The 13,577-nt window shown below is 45.7% G+C and overlaps 1 protein-coding gene across 10 annotated transcripts in view; it reads left to right on the top strand.

Moving 5' to 3' along the window:
• BOLL (boule RNA binding protein) overlaps window positions 1–13,577 on the top strand; it is a 1,385,263-nt gene that overhangs the window by 245,883 nt on the left and 1,125,803 nt on the right. The gene's annotated exons all lie outside the window — the stretch shown is intronic.

Raw genomic sequence — 13,577 nt, 5'->3', positions numbered from 1 at the left:
TTAGAACACTCTACACTATCTGCAGTGAAACAACATCTTTCTCTGCTATTGGAGGACATAGACCTATCTGATCTTCTGTTTGCAATGTGTGGCCCCAACAAAGAGCAGTGCGCCAATAGAGTAATATAGGAGTTAGGGAAGGACTTGAGTTTAGGGTACAGGTGCTGTGTCTCTAGTGCCTGTTAGATTGAAGTGAAGAAAACTGGTGCACTGCCAAAGACACTTGACAGAATCGCTGAGAGCATTTGCCCTGGTGGGTGTTTGCCCTATCCTGAAAGAAGAAACTTTTCCCTTGAAACTGGGCCGTGATTCTTGAGTTGCGCAGCTCCACCGTGGAAACAAGAGCCTGCCTGTGAGGCTCAAACAGACACAGGGAGAAGACTCCCCTCTGGCTGGTTGTACAGCGGCTTAAATTTCCCCAAGGACTTCTTTTTGTTAGCAATGTGACTTTGCCCTGCTCCTAAAAGTACATTAAATTGATGTTCAAGCCCTTATAAAGAAAAACTGGAAAAGTCTATTGAAAATGTTTTTTATTAGATATGTGCTGTTGGCTATTCTGAAATTGAAATGGATGGTCCCTGAAATGCATAGGAGCCCTGAAAATATTTTTAGTAGATGATTCTAGGATTTGCTTTTTTGCTTAGGGTGGAAAAATAATGATAATTCTGTTTGTGATAATAGTCATTACTCTCTCCTGCTATTTGTATGTTTATTATGACCCAATGCTCTTTTTCCTTGGTACTCCTGCTTATACCTTATATATACCCGCTTAATGGAATGTTTAGAATGGAAAATGCCCACCTAGCAATGTATTAGGATATTGATAAATTTATGAAAATAAATGTGCAAAATATTTTTTGCGTTCCTACTGGATCATAGGAATGTCTTTAGCTCATGCTAAAAGGATCATCTGTTAAAGACAGCAGGGATCTGTTAGCATGAGCTGAAAGCCATTTTGTACTTGGCAGCCATTTTAGCTCGCCATGTGCTGTTTCCCTCTTCCAGAGCCTTGCACATGCTCAGAGGGGCCTAGCCGGTAGAATGCACCTGTTCTTATGTTATAACTGTCAGGCTATTTTTGCTGATGTAAGGAGAATGACTTTCCTCCCTCTTTGTTAAGCAAGCAAATCTTGTATGCAAAATTAGTCATTTTGCATGCTGGTATGAGCCAGGACCTCCCCTTGGTTTTATGCTGACTAATGTAACCTAAGCATATATAAGGCCCCTGTTTTCTGTACTTCTTAGAATGCCTCCTACAGTTACCCGAGGGTACTGTGTGATGTAGTCTCCCTCATCTGAGGTTAATAAATATGTCTTTTATATTACAGCTTCATTAGAATGATTTTACTGACATTATGATGAGAGGTGTCAACTTTGGTATTGTACAATTTACTTCCAGACCCTAACCACTAAATGGCAAAATATGATCAGTACATGAATCTAGATGCATTTCAGGCCTCAAAACTCTCTTTACAGCTCAGTTACTAGTTACACATGCCTTTTATTTAGACCTGTCATGGAAGTTTTGGAAGGAGTGTGTTGTTTCATTATGGGCCAACCCTGAACTCATAAATTTTGTATTGACATTTTTTTTTTCTCAAAATTTTTTTATTAGAAGAAGTTTTTACAAAAACAGTACAGAGTAAGCCGATCGAAGGGGAGCAGACAACATAACGAAAAACCAAACACCACAAGTTGGACGCAGCAGCGAGATGTGGCTCTTCCTGGACAAATACCTTGCCTAAACAGCGGCGTTTGTTCAATACTCTCTTTGGGCACCTTACAGTTTGTAGGTTAGACAAGATAATAGTTCATAGGAAACAAGGCAGTTGTAAAAACGTTATTAGAAAGTTGCGGGCTTTGGCTCTTACACTATATTGTTCATCTCCTCAACCGGTGTTTAATTGGGCAGCAGTTGCGTTAGTCCACTTATTAAATTACATTGGTCATTTCTGACAGGCCTCCTAACCCTTTGGTAATAGTCACACCCCACAAAAGGCACAAGCGCACACTCAAATTGAGTGTTGCACAGGCACATTTCGCGTACTATTGGTACCAACCTGACGCGCGGCTACAATACTTGAAACCGAAAATGGACTCAGGCTCGCCCATGCTCACTTTCCACTATAATACTGCAAGGCCTACCTAGAACTCCCTCAGAAATACAAACACTTTCAACTACATACTGGGCCTGTGTTAAGCTACAATGGTCTCTGAACGCCTACCTCCTTTACTTCCCGCGCATACTGCTCTTTGACAATCTTTGGGTTCCTCTAACCAGAGAAGCACTAACCAAGCGAACCCTAGCCTTGTGTAAATTCCACACTCTGGGTGACCTCTTTCATAATGCCCAGTTGCGCTTCCCTATCGGAAATGAAAGGGTAAGGGGTACCTCCGAGGGAGTTTGTTCCAAAAAATGTTTCAATACTTAAATACAATTGTGGAGAGGACAATTCAATGGTCCTAATAAAGATTAGTTTAGTCAATCATGCATATTCAATCCTCAATAAATGTTTACACATAGACATATTGAACATGAAACAATAAACAAAAACAATAACACTTAGGTGCATATGCAAATCTTGAATTTTATCAAAAAATAAGTCAAAAGGGATTTGAAATACAAATATATAAACAGGAATACAGGAAGAGCAGTAAGATCTCAATTTTCTCCTCTGTAATTCCTGAGCACACCTATCCTGTTTGTAAATATTATGAATTTTGATAGGATAAGGGTGAAGGTCGACGTTTTGGTCTCCTATGAACGTTTCTTTGAGACCATCTTCAGGACTGATCAATTAATATTTGTAAAGCCCTATGTGTGTTGACCACCGATGTAGCAGAATGATCACTGATACAAAAAAATTCAATTCAAACGGAAGTTTCTTAGGAGGCCGTCCTGTATCGTGAAAATGAAGGGCTTGGCAAACGAAGGCGGGCGGCGTCAATGGCTCTCGTGTAAATCCGAATCACCGTGTAGAGTGAGCATCCACAGCGTCTCAAATCCCCAAGTAAACCGATTAATTTGAAACTGGTAGAATTTCAGTCAAGCGATCTTGATGTAACGTGATGCATGAAATTCACAGTGAATGAGATAGTCGTCTTGTCACGATCTGGTATGGTGCCTTGAGCGTGCCGTAACTACACACACGCAGAGTGAAGGATTGGGTTGCTCACTGTGTGTTCCCTATCGGAAGGGCACAATATGTCTTACATGGACAGGTTCATCTTACATAGATTATATAATACTATTTGTACCACGCCTCCATCTGCCCCTGCGGAGTCGGCGGACTTTCAACCCACGCTAGCTGCAGGAGTTCGGCATTACGTCACCATTGCTTTACTTTGCGCCAAACGGCGGGACTCTCTACACTGGGGTGGAGCCACTGTCCCAAAAGTGAAGGCTTGGATTCGGGGTGTAAAGTGTTGTGACGGTACTACTGACAATTTAACTGCAATGCAACTCCCTACCTCCAGACCCAAAGACCAATGGCAGCCAATGTGGTCCTATTTATTACTTTACCCAGAAGAGGAAGAGAGATCACACTGTATTCAAACCATGCCCAATTGGGCTTCACGTGAGCCCACAAGCATGAATACTTATTTCTGCAAATGAACCCCCGACACCCTACCTGTGCGTTTTTTGCTGCCCTCCTCTTTAATGTGGACCATTAATGCTACTAAACACCTCTCCCTATAGTTGCAGCTATGGCTCCCTATTCACTTCCTCCTATCATCATGCCTTTTTGCAACTGGTGCTATCTAGTTCCTATATGCATATATGGACATGCTCTTTACCGAACAGTATGTCTTTTTTTGTTATTGATGATGCCTAAGCTGACGCTTCTTTTTTGTGGCATTTCTGACTCCCCTGTCTATCCCTTTGTTTCACTCCCCTCTCTTTCTGCTGGTATCCCTTATTGTAAAAGTCAATAAATAAAGAAAAATTAAAAAAATTAAGCAGATTTCCAGCCTATCCTGTCTAAAACCAACATCCTCCCATTTCAAACCCTGCTCCCCACTACCCCCCAACAGATCAGATATGAAAAAAGGCCCCAGAAAACATCCACGACATTAATGTGGAGAATAAAACTGTTTCAACCTGCGAGTAACAATATCTCTGGAAAACTATGTATAACTCTACAAAAAAAACTGCCAAGAGAGGGGGCTTCCTACTCCCTCCCGTTCTATCCTGTTCTCTAGCCCAATCCTCTAACATTCCCTTACCCAAATCCCCCGCTGAAGGGGCACAATCTCACACTAATTTCCCCAATAAGGAAATGCCTGCCAACTTCCCTGTGATCGTCACACTGGAAAGACCTTTCTTCGTCGGTCTCAATATAAACTGCTCTACGTTTTCTACTCTCTGCCATTCCCTCGGGCGTTAACTAGCACCTGAGCTCAAGAATTCACCCCATGCCTGGTAATATGCTCTAAGAGTGGAGGCTGCCAAGGACCCTACTAACAGTTGACACATCTTCTATTTCCACCGCCCCCAACTCCAGTGGTATCTGAGACCTGCCCTCCGCCTCCATCATCAGTCCATGGAACCTGTCCCACTGTGATCTGCAATGTCATTGTCCACCCCAATATGTGCCTGGCTCTGAACAATACATCCATACCCAAAAATTCCAGCACAAACACCCTCAGTAACATAAGGACCTGCACGTCTTTTGCTGACTGTCATGTAGCCACCTAAACTACAACAATATTGCCTATTCTGAAGAGTACTTTCTTATGCTGCAGCCAGGCACCCCACAGTTAACTGCTGCCTCTAAAGGGAAAGACTCAAGCAATGCAATGCTTTGTGCTCCATTCTTTTAATCTTCTGGCCACTCCTCTTCACAGCAGCATTCCTGCCAGTACAAACCAAAACCTATGCTACCTGACTTGTCTTTAAAAATCTGCACATCCCAGTCCATTTCCTGAAGCAAATGCATTGGAATGCCATTGAAGGAGTACAAAAAATCTTCTCAACCTACGCATATCAGCTTTAACCCCCACCGACAGCCTTACATGGTGGTGTTCTAGGCCTAGCCTCCTGCAGAATGTCCTACCTCCTGCACCACCCGGCAATCAAAATTCAGATGTCCTTAAAAGAGCTTGAACCTCCCTGACCATGACTGTTCCTTTTGCCAACATCATGTCCAATAACACCTGCGGAAGGTACGCTATCATTGCAACTGATTCCAACCCCATGTCAAGGAATGAAATGATGGTCACCAGACCCAGTTTTTTCTGCGGGGCCAGAAGTACCCCCACATCCTCCATGAGCTCCTTAAAACTAAACAGCAGCACTGGCAGTCCACGGAACCAGAGTCCATGACCTGAAAAAGTCATTGAAATGGTCTTACCTTCTCGTGACCCGTTTCTTGTACAAAAATCAATTGCAGGAAAGTGATGAATCAGTCAAAAAAGGTGCATGAAATCGAGCATCCCTGGGGCAAAGCCTTATCCACATACCAGGCCCCTTCAAATTGAATACCAAGTAGTGAGAAATCATCCGGGTGTACTGGAAGTAACCGAAATTCTGATTTTATGTCACATTTCGCCATAAAAGCACCTGGCTCCGCTTGTTCAACCATGGCCAATGCCACCTCTATTAATGAGTAGGACACAGACTTCGGGTCTTCCCCGATTAAATCATTAACTGAGTATCCCTCCGGCCATTGCAAATGTTGTATAAGCAAAAACTGCCAGCCTCCTTCTTGGGCACTACCCCTATAAATACCATCAAGTTCTCTAATGGCCATGTATTAATGGTGGCGGCCACCCTCCCTTCCTGCAATTCCCTGAACAGCTTGTTGCGCACGAATTGTGGAAGAGTTTTAACTGATTTTAGTTTCTCTACCCACTTCCTCATTCGTGGTCCTCTGTACTCCAACCTAAAGCCACATGTGAATCCCTCCTGCAAAGTACACGTATCCTCCTGATTCGGGGAATGTACCCCGGTTAAGTTATATAGGCTCATGTTTTGGCTGGCATAAGCCTTTCCCTTCAGGTTCGTGTGCCCATCCTTCACTGCGCTGAACGTGCACACTCCCATTGAAGACGGTTGCCAGTTTGAACTATGACCCTGTTGATTTCTAGCCCACACCCCCTGCGTTCCCGTAACAGTTGACAAGGGGATGTCTCCCTGGCATTTGGAGCATTCATGCTTAAATCTACAATACTCCTGCCCAGCATGCACCTTGTCTCCCTTCTTGGTGGCAGTACCCACCCCTCCCCAAGTGGGACGGGCCTGAAAGAGGTGATAAGCAATAGGCAGACAACTGGCTGTGTATATCGTTTTCCTGAATTTGGCCAAGCTGCTACCACAAATCTGTATCCAGTTACCCCATCTCGTCTCTGGGTCCCATGCCGTGCGCACCCTAAACTCCTTGTCGTACTGAGCCTAGGCATTTCCCCAAAAGATATTTGCGCCTTGCAGATAACATCCATCCTACTCCTCCTCTTTGAGCCCTCTTTTGCCCTGAGTTCCCTATGTAGGAGTTTGACCCCCTCCACATACTCACACTTCCAAATTCTTCCTTTGATTGACAACATAAAGTGAGCAGTTAGTGGTTTAGTGACCCTCGTGTAAGGTAGTTTGTGTATTTTAAGCACCTTACTCTCCTTCCCGGCCGCATCCGCAGCCCGTCCTTTTGTCCCCTTATCTCCGCCTAAGCCTGTTGCTGCATCCTTCATTTCTGGTAAAATTCGTATAATGTCCTTATCCGCCTGGCCTCGCTTGTATTCATTCTCTGCCTTTGTGTTCCTTGTTTCTAACCCCAGTATCCTTGACATAACTTACCCTTGCTCAGCTTTGCTTGCCTCCCTCTCACCCTTCATCTACCCCCGTAGATACCATCACTGGACCAAACGCTGCATTAGCACTCTTACCTAGCCGTAGGGTCGGCACCCGCTCTGGAGTCTGCCGCCTTGCCAATCTATTTTTCTTTCTCGTCAGTTAAGTGTCCTTAGGCCTTCTTTGGTCCCGACTGGGCAACTGAAAAACAGCATTAAACATCGGATTAGCGAACCCCACCTCCCCCTCCCACGTGACCATCTACCTAGGCGGCAACTTGTTGTCTTGTCTCTCAGATCCACAATTTCTCCCTCTTCTAGACTATCGTCTCCATTACCATCATCTCCTCTTGCCATACAAGCCCTTCACAGCTTCTTGCTGTGACCGCTACACCTTGTGGCTCTTGCCAATCCCGCTCAAGGGGCATCCTTTGTTCATGTCCAAGGGGCCTTCACTAACTAGGCGCTCCATTGATGCAGGCCGTCGGGCCACATGTTTCTCCCACTCCAAAGATGACCCTTTTTGCTCCTTTGTCCTCTTTGGTGTGGCCTCCCTGGACCACCTTGTGCCATTTGCTGCTGGGTGCCACGATGCAGTCCGAGTGGCCGTTCTGGACACTCCTTCTCTTCCCCCCAGGGAGTGCAAGCCACACCATGCTCTCCCAAGTCTGCAATCCACTTTGCGTTGCGTCCCTGAAAAGAAGAAAGTAGGCCCAGTGTGCAGCGCCTTGAAAAAACTGCCTTCTGCATCCCTCCCCAACAAACTCCACTGACCTGGTACTCTGCGCACCCTTCTGACCTCTGCCATCCTGCCTAGCATAAACTTTGTGGGGTTTGCGTGAAGCAGACCCCCAATCAAACTTATCTTCCTCCCACGATTCCACTCAAGCGTTGCACCTACTATCTCGTAAGCTAGGCAGAGTTGTGCCACCTGAGATGTCATCCTCCCCTAACTGTCCTTGATGGGAGCTATGCCTGCCTACGAAGAAATCAAACACTACCTCCGAGCCCAGCACGCCACCATCCTCTGGCTTTGACCTCTGCCCTGGAGTCCCTGCCCTACAGACCGCTCTGCTTTCCCAGGCACCAAACAAATCTGGGCTTGCTCCCCCCCCCCCACACTTCCTCCCCCAACGCCTCACCTGGGTCTATCCCTCCAACCATTCACCCACTAAATCTTGCTCCCCCAGAAGAAGCTCCTGGTCTTCAAAATCCTCTGATGCCTGGACCAGCACCAGATCAATAGCTCCCACATACCCAGACTGCTCCTGGAGGCTCCCCCCTTCCACATCCAGCATTACCACTCCCTCTTTCTTTGCTAGTCCCGTGCGCCGGGCCTTTTTTCCAGAGCCCCGCAACACTGCCCTGGAAGAGCTTCCCCCTCCCCTGCTTAATGGAAGAATTGCCACTAATTCCCTGTGGCTCCTCACTCCTCTCCGCATTGAAGCCACAGCATGAGCCCCTTGCGCAGCCTCCAGCACTCACCTGCGGTGTACTTAGACCCAATGCGGAGTGCATGGTAAAACAGCAGCCATCACCCCTGCTTAATGGTAGAATTGCCGCTAATTCCCCGTGGCTCCTCCCTCCTCTCGGCATTGAAGCCACAGCATGAGCTCCGTGCGCAGCCTCTAGCACTCACCTGCGGTGTACTTGGGCCCAATGCGGAGTGCATGGTAAAACAGCAGCCGCCACCCCGCTAGAAGCATGGCGAGCCGATTGTGCAGCCTCGTCCCCAGCCACCAACAGGAGGTGAAGCGCCTCGCTAACCCTTTCGTCCTCCATGCTATCCTTTGAGGACTCACAGCATGGTAAAAGTACAAAGGACTTTTTACCCTAAACTGACACTGTCTGCTTAAAACACACCACTTCTACGAAACTGCTCACAGTTTTTTTTTTTCAACAATCCTATCCACTATGGGGCTGCCACCGTGTCGACCTAGCAACAAAATGGTGGGTGGCAGCTTTAAAATGGCGACATACATACCCTTGGGCTACATCCTGTTCCAGATGTAGCCCAACAAGCCCAGTCAACTAGACTGGGCCTGTTTTCCCCCAATGCCCCCGGGGGACAGACCTCCCTACTGTCCCCAAAGCCCTATTTGTTTTACATCCTGATAAACACAAACAAAAAAGACATGGAAGAAAAGGTCAGTAGTAAAACGATTTCCAAACATCACTCTTTCACTCACAAGAAGCAGTCCCTCCACACGGCTTTTGATAACAAGCATTCAAAATGCAATAGGTCTCGCCTTTAATTAAGTTAGCCATTCGCTTTGCCAACGGTATTGTATAACAAATCAGATGGCTTTAACTTAATCAAAGACGAGACCTATTGCATTTTTTAGGATTGTTTTTACTTGTTAAACAAATAAATGCATATGAAATATTTACTTTAGCAAACTTCTAAACAACAGAAGATTTTGAGTTTACTAAGTTGGCCATGCGCCAATTTAAGCAGTTTGTATGGAGCACTTAATACCAGTGGCAATAGAAGCAAAGGCTTATGTACAAGTTCAAAGCATCAGAGGCTTAGAGATAGGCTACAGAATTACACCTGACAAGAATGAGAATGGGTGGTGATGGTTTTCTTAGGCTGCACCACTATTTGGCATGTGCCCATATAGTTTTCAAAGGATGAGCACAATGAGAAATCTGGTTGTGGTGCTAATAGGTACAGATAAACCTCACTACCCAAAATGCATCAAATACATTGGTGAAAAACACCTCTGTTAACATTAGAAACTTATGGACCACAGCAGAATTACACCTCAAGGTTTCTGTTGAACACAGGTGTCAGACAGCGTCCGCACTACAGGTGCCAGTGTCAGACAGCACCGCAGATATCAGTGTCAGACAGCACCGCAGATGTCAGTGTCAGACAGCACCGCAGATGTCAGTGTCAGACAGCACCGCAGATGTCAGTGTCAGACAGCACTGCAGATGTCAGTGTCAGACAGCACCGCAGATGTCAGGGTCAGACAGCACCGCAGATGTCAGGGTCAGACAGCACCGCAGATGTCCGGGTCAGACAGCACCGCAGATATCCGGGTCAGACAGCACCGCAGATGTCCGGGTCAGACAGCACCGCAGATGTCCGGGTCAGACAGCACCGCTGATGTCCGGGTCAGACAGCACCGCAGATGTCCGGGTCAGACAGCACCGCAGATGTCAGGGTCAGACAGCACCGCAGATGTTCATGTCAGACAGCACCGCAGATGTCAGTGTCCGACAGCAACGCAGAGGTCAGTGTCAGACAACATCGCAGATGTGAACAGTGTGAAGTGTCAAACATGACCAAAGATGTGAGCAGTGTGAAATTTCAAACAGCACTTCAGATGTGAACAGTGTGAAACGTCAAACAGCACACATCATTAAAGATGTGAGCAGTGTGAAGTGTCAAACAGCACCTAAGATGTGAACAGTGTGAAATGTCATTTCAGTTGTGAGCAGTGTAAAGTGTTTTCAGATGTGAGCAGTGTAAAGTGTCACCTCAGATGTGAGCAGTGTGAAGTGTCACCTCAGATCTGAGCAGTGTAAAGTGTCACCTCAGATCTGAGCAGTGTAAAGTGACAGACAGCACCGAAGATGTGAGCAGTGTGAAGTGACAGACAGCACTGAAGATGCGCACAATGTATGCACACGGGAAGGGTGTCCTTACCAGCGTTAGCTAGCCGCTGCTCTTCTTCTCATTCCAGCTGCTCCTTTTCGAGCTGTTCTTGCAGCTCCCGTCCTCATCTTTCCCATTTGAGTCTCTTGCGTTCGAGCGTCTCCCGCTCAATTCTTTCCCATTCGATCCTGTCCCGCTCGAGCCTCTCCCGCTCGAGGAGCTCACGTTTGATCCTCTCCTGCTCGAGGCGCTCTCTTTCTTGCCGCTTGAGCTCCAGCTCTTCTAGGCGCTCGCACTTCTGCCGCTCCCGCTCCCCACAGCAGCTTCAGGAAACACGTTAGTACAAGAAAGATGCACTGTGCATGCTCGCTTTACGCTATCAAGACTTGGTCACAGCACTGGCCTTTATCCTCCACATTTCCAAACAGCAGTTTTTGTTCAAATGGGATGTCATTAATGTGGAAACAAATGTGTACATTATAAAGAAAAATATAACTCCTTTTGGACGCGACTTGTATATTGAACGAATTGCAATCTCGTAGGTGTCTAATCCTCATTACTAGCCCAGACACAAAATAAAATGTAGCGCACAAGACAGGCTGTAGTTTAGACTTTTTTCGGAGAACATCGATTCGTATTGTCTTAATACTGGCGCACAGCCAAAGGTTTCTCCCCAAAGTACTTACTGAATTCACTATGAAATGTCTACGTTTTTATAGTCAGTCATCAGGGTCCTTTAGTAACACTTTGTAAAGATGAGCTCAATCCAGTGGCAAAGCGTTCTGCAGCCAACACAGAAGTGAAAATGGGAAGCGCGACAAAGCAAAGCCAAGCCGTCATCACAAAAGTTAATCATAAAACAGGTCTGCTGCCCAGAAACCTTTGAACCAAAGCGCAGTCTCAGAAACGGGATAACAAAGTTCAACACGACAAACAAGCCAAACCAATGTGGAAATGTACATGCTTACGTGATAGAGCATTGGCAAAGCTAATACTTCTTGCCTGAGTGTACAGAAACTTAACGGCGGTACAGCACGGCTGAAAGTAAATAACAAGCACGGTCCACTTTCACTTTCGTCCGTCGCAAAAGGTTTGTTATCTTTATGGGGCCATGTGTCTGGCCCCATAAAGATAACAAACCTTTTACGGCAGAAGGAAGGCAGCCAAGCCTGTCCAAGTGGGACGGCTCAAAAAGAGAAAGGTCAACGTCAAGGAAATCTCTTTTCCAATGGCTGGCCACAGTTTAGCATAAACGGTGACGCTAGCCAATGGAAAAGAGGGGCGGGGCTTAAAGCCCGCTAGTGAAAGCTACCTAAAAACATAAAATCTCGTCAGCGAGACTGCGCATGTGCGCAGCCTACGCTAGCCGAGACCTAAAAAGCAAAGGAAGCTTTCAAGCATCTGAAAAAGGAACAAGCACAGGACAATTCGACCGCACCTTCAAAGAAAATCTCATACGCGTTATAACACATTCTGCGCCCTTAAGCCAGGTGTACCTTGATTCCAGTGTTACAGTATGCATGGTACCCATGTCTGGGCCTACCAGTCCCTATTCCGCTTAGAGCAACACACTGAAGTATACGTAAAGTGATGTATAGAATGCTTGAATGAATCTCTGCAACTGGTTATTTTACACACCATACCACCTCAGTTTGGACCCAGCCATATGGTAATATGCAAATCAATCATGATCCTGTTCCAATGGGAACTTCCAGGTCCTCACTTAAACGGAACACAAGCAACCCTGTGAGACCATAAAGTTTTCAAAAAACAAAAATTAAAAAATGTTTAAAAAAAATAAATAAGATTTTGTCATAGGCATGGATGGAATTTTTGCGAGTATACCTCTAGGGCGGGTTTAGTGTGATTACTGCAGGAGTTTCCCAATTTTCTAGGACTATCTACACTTTCTGGTCTTTATCCTCATTCTGCATACAGTGAAACGGGTCATTGTAATACTCTAAGATTTCCAGGTTTCTTGCAGGTTCCTGAGTGTAATTTTATTGCGATAAGTCTAGGCCTCTAAATTGTCGCATTTATCCTTTAGCCCCTCAACTTTTCCGTCTTAGTGCCCATGGCAAACTAGGCCCCCCTTTTAATGTTGTACCCATTGTTGGGATTGCTCCCTTATTTTCACAGACCTGATTCCCCATGGGTTGAGTTTCAATATCCTTCCCTGTGTCTGACGTTGGTGCCTAAAATTTGTCTGTTTCATCGCAATTATGTGTCTTACTCAGTTTATTCAGTAAGTTAAACAAGTGAACAAATTCCTTTTTCACAAGATAAACTTGTTTAGATTTTTTTTCAAGCCGTTTTAATATCATGCAGTGACTGAATCCCCCTGTTAGTTGCTCCTCATACTTTTCCGAGAACTATTCTTGATCCAACAAAAGTAAAGGACACGCTAGCATATTTCTGTATCATATTACCTTATCAGCAGGTAAGCCCTTTATGATTATACATGCCATCTGAAAATGGCTGTAAGGGCACTTTGCAGCCAGTAGTCAGTTCCTAAAAGGCTACTGGTGTCTCCAGCGACAATTATTTTCTTAGAAGCTTGAATCTGCCCTTTGTGACTTGAGTCGCTATCCTCGGTCTCCAGTAAAGGTTCAAAAGGGAATCTATTCTGTGTTCTCAATGACTGCACTGCTTTTTAGGTCTCGGCCTGCGTAGGCTGCGCTTGTGCAGTCTTGCTGCCGAGATTTTATGTTTCTAGAGTAGGGCGGTAAACGAGCCAGCTCTTCTCCATTGGCTGGTTTCCTAAACGGCGGCCAGCCATTGGAGAAGAGCTCTGCCTGTCACTCTAAGCCCAGTCCGTTTCGGATTGAGGGGCATGTTTTTTGCTGTCCTTTCTATCCGTGACATCAACCGTCACTCAACAAAAAACACGCCCCCAGTCTGAAAAGGACGGGCTTAGAGACAAAAGGCTGTCTCATGGCAAGCGCTTTTTTTTCCGTTTTCGAGACGCGCTTTTTTATTATTTTATATCACTACTACTCTTGGACCACCCTAAGTGACGCGTATTGATCGATACCTGTGCTAAAGTAAAGTTGTTGATTGTCAGCAGCTCGACCAGTGACGTTTTTATTCACTTGTACATCTGGTCGGTAATGGCTAAAACAAATCTGTGTTATCCACTCTAAGCTCCGCTATGCGCTTATGGTGAGTCTGGGATCTGTCTCTG

This window comes from Lissotriton helveticus, chromosome 3_1 (assembly GCF_964261635.1).
Source record: "Lissotriton helveticus chromosome 3_1, aLisHel1.1, whole genome shotgun sequence".
NCBI lineage: Eukaryota > Metazoa > Chordata > Amphibia > Caudata > Salamandridae > Lissotriton > Lissotriton helveticus.
Note: the sequence above shows the minus strand (reverse complement) of the source record. Positions and strands in the feature narration are given on the sequence as shown.